At 51.8% G+C, this 3,619-nt stretch overlaps 1 long non-coding RNA gene across 1 annotated transcript; it reads right to left on the minus strand.

Moving 5' to 3' along the window:
* Positions 1–1,065: 1,065 nt before the first annotated feature.
* Positions 1,066–3,613, minus strand: LOC109383672 (uncharacterized). Its single transcript, XR_002124255.1, has 2 exons — positions 3,060–3,613; positions 1,066–2,437 (listed from the first exon to the last, which is right to left on the minus strand). It is a non-coding gene; the product is annotated as an uncharacterized LOC109383672 (long non-coding RNA).
* Between the last annotated feature and the right edge of the window lie 6 nt (positions 3,614–3,619).

Here is a 3,619-nt window from a genome sequence, read left to right on the forward strand (position 1 = left end):
GGAGGGAGGGAGGGAGGGAGGAAGGAAGGAAAAGAAAGAAAGGAAGGATGGCTAAAGTGGAGTGGGGGAACCGGAGACTTCCCTTCTCCCCCACTCACACCTGCAGCCCCCGGGACGTCTCCCTGTGGAGTTAGAGAGCGAATTTGGCCCTGTTGGGGGAGATGAGCCTGCTCAGGGCAGGACACCCCCAGCTGCTCCCTCCCCAGGCCTGGAGCCCCGCTCTGGAGCAGAGCCCTCAGGGAATCAGAAAGGTGGGCGGGGCTGTGAAAAGCACCTAGGCCAGGCCTGTCTTCGGAGCAGCACCAGGGCAGTGAGGCGCTAACTGAGGCTCTGCAGCCCATGTGGGTCCTTCAAACCCAAGAACTTCGACATGAGAAGATGGGCAGGTGTTAGATGCCCGTGTGGGTTTGGGCGTCTACAACTGCCAGGAAACCCGGAAGGCCCCATCGGGAGATGTCAGGCCTGAGCCCCTGAGATCAGGTGATGGTTTGATCACAGCTGGTCCAGGAGCTACTCCAGGGCTGTAACGGAAGAGCCAAAGCGTGAGAACGGCCCGTATGTAAAGCGCACCCTGAAATGAGTAAGACCAAGACCCCCTGCAAACATGACAAAGCATCTGAACGGCCCATTCACAGAAGTCGGAATGCAAATGATTGACAAACACAGAAAAAAGATACTCAGCTTCCCTAGAGTTGGGGAAATGCAAGTTAAAATGATAATCTGTACCCTTGGACTGACAAATATTTCAAGAATAACTGATATTGGCATGGGTGTTGGATAGAGGGTTCCAACATAGTCGGCAGAGGTCTGTATATCCTTTCAACTCTGTAACATAATCCAGACGTAGTTATTAAAGTTGACAATACACATACCCTTTGCCCCAATAATTCTACTTTTAGGATTTTTCTCCGATAAAGCAGAAAGTGCCAGAACGATATGTATGTAGCCAGTGAACAACGTGTGTGCATATACGAGTGAGTGTGTCAGGACACTTCCGACTGTTAACAGAGGGCAGAGGTCACCCCAGGAGAGATGCGTGTGGGGAGCAGCAAAGGAGACTGTTCATTTCACTTCAGACACTTCCATCTTATAAGAACTAATACAATGAATCAGTAATGACTTTTATAATTCATGCGCCTAAATTTTTTAAATGACTAAGGAAATGACGTCGAAATAAAGCCTTCCACCACCCGTGCTGTTACAGGTAGGGCTCCCTGACTTAACAAACAAAACACAGGATGCCCAGCTAAGTCTGAATTGCAGATACACACAGGTTTGGTTTTTTTTTAATGCAAGCATGTCCCACGTGATATCTGGCACATACGTACACAAAAAATTATTTGGTGTTCATCTGAAATTAAAATTAACTGGGCGTCCTGGGTTTTATCTGCCCTCATCACAGGGGAGGGGAAAGAAATGGACAACCTCGCGAATCTCCTCCACACTCATCTGCTCAACTCATTCCCAAGGAGAACCCGCCATATCCCTGATAACATTTTTTTCTCCCAGTGATTGCACACGTGCGCACATGTACGTGTGTTGAACGTCACTCCTCACGCTCCAAGAGGACATCCTTTGACTTGGCTCCTCGCTGAGAGTTGGGATGTCACATCACACTTGCCCTGCTCGTAAGCTCCTAGATTCCGTGGCCCAGCCTGGCAGTGACAAGTGTGTGGAAGGCAGTCAGCAAACTCCAGGAGACCAATTAACAGAGGACCGGGTGCTCCACGGAGGGAGGACGGCGCCCCCTCTAAGGCGTGTGGCATCCAGCTTCCGACCCGTTTGGTGTGCAGGGTCATCCCACTTCTTAGCCGTGAGCGGCATCTGGCCACCTCCTCGAGACGCCCGGTGCTCCCTCTGCCCTCCTCTGTCCCAGGGCAGAGCACACTCTGCACCGAGCATCACACAGAGTGGCCTGAGCCACTGCTCCCAAAGGCGGGCTGTGTCTGGAACTTGCTCCAGGTTATTCACTTGCTGTCCCCATAAGAAGACCCAGAGCTGAGGCCGGGAGGCTGGAGTCAGGGCGGCGTCAGTCAAGGTGCAGGCAGCTGGGCGTCCTTGATTTCCGTGCGTCGCCTGTGCAAGCAGAGGCTAGCGGGTGCTCCTGAAGAGTTCCTGAGCCTTTCTGCGCTGAGGGTCAGTCGTGTCCCCAGTCCTCCTATTCCCCCATGTGCCACCTGGACTCCACTTTGGAGCCCCCAACCTTGCCCGCAGCCAGAGCGGCTGTGCAGGCCCAGGTGTCCTCTGCTGGAATCACTGCTTAACCTGCGTGTCGAGTTCCGCGTCTCGGAAGCCACAGACAAGACATTAACATTGCAGCCCACACTGATCTTTGTCAATTACGCTCCCGTGTTTGAGCTCTAACCAGCTTTAAATTGAATCAGGACGAAATCATCAGAATAAAAAGAGCCCAAAACCCAGCCTTTCAATTCCAGCGCTGGGGGAAAAAAAAAAAAGGGTTATACATTTCATAATGGCCTTCTACCCCATAATGAACAGGAAAAATAAATTAGATTCCAAGCTAAGGGTATATTTATGCAATTTCATTATGTGCCCATGAGCAAGCCTGGTTTTCACCAAGATAAAAATGAGCTCTCAGAAACACTCGCACTAAATAAATGGAGTGATTTAACAGCTTAACGGGGAGCGTGGAAGAGAAACTGAAGGACAATGTCAAAATGGGAACGTAAAAATAAGACGGACTAACGATGCACCCCTGCACTGTGTGCAAAACGCCCGCAGTGTCCCAAGCCTCCTGCCAGCAGCGTGGTCTCTGCCCAGCCCTCACGGGCGGCACCTCTGTTCTCGGTGCTGTCGGTGACTCGAGGCCACGAACAGTGGAGGGAACACGGGCTGTCCCCCTAAACTCGGGAGCCAGCGAGACGACAAAACCCTGTAGCTCCCCACACCAGCCATCAGAAAATCCAAGCCCCAGAGCCCCAGGCCCAGCGGTAGGTTCTTCAGAGCACCCCCTGCTCCCTGCAAAGGAGGCCCCTCACTACAGAGGCTTCTGTGGGAAGAGCTGGAGCTGCCTTAGCCCCTCCTGTTCCATCACTAACCTTTCCTCTCCTTCCCAGAAGTTCCTCTCAGTTCCCTCTTTGCTTCCGTATCAGGGTTTCCTGATGCTCGAATGGCGCCAGCTTCCAGGGCAGAAGTGGCACCTCCTGCCCACTGTGGCCAGGTGGCTATGCCCACGGGGTTTCCTCTGAGGTCCCCACGCACCGGCTGCCGGGCCCTCATGTTAGCATTTCTCTTTACAGAAACAAAAACACGTTCTCTTGCCTTCAAACTCTCCGGGCCGTCGACTATTTTTTCAATATATTGTTTATTGTACAATTTTCTGAGACCTCTCTGTGAGAGGCATTTTGTAAGCTCAGTTTTTGTAAAGGTTGACAAAATACTGGATTTATTTTTATTTTTTTTAACAGCTATTTACAAAGCTGGAGGATATGCCCTGAAAACTCCAGTGGTGGCTAGGTGGAACAAACTCAGAGACAGCTCAGGGGACTCGCTCAAAGGCAGCCGGTGTGACTTCCTGAGTTGCCCCTTTGGCCTCACAAAGGGGCTCCCCGGTGCTATAGACAAGGGCAGGGAAGGTCATTAACTGCTGGACTGTCAG

The sequence above is a fragment of the Hipposideros armiger genome, unplaced genomic scaffold (assembly GCF_001890085.2).
Source record: "Hipposideros armiger isolate ML-2016 unplaced genomic scaffold, ASM189008v1 scaffold_87, whole genome shotgun sequence".
NCBI lineage: Eukaryota > Metazoa > Chordata > Mammalia > Chiroptera > Hipposideridae > Hipposideros > Hipposideros armiger.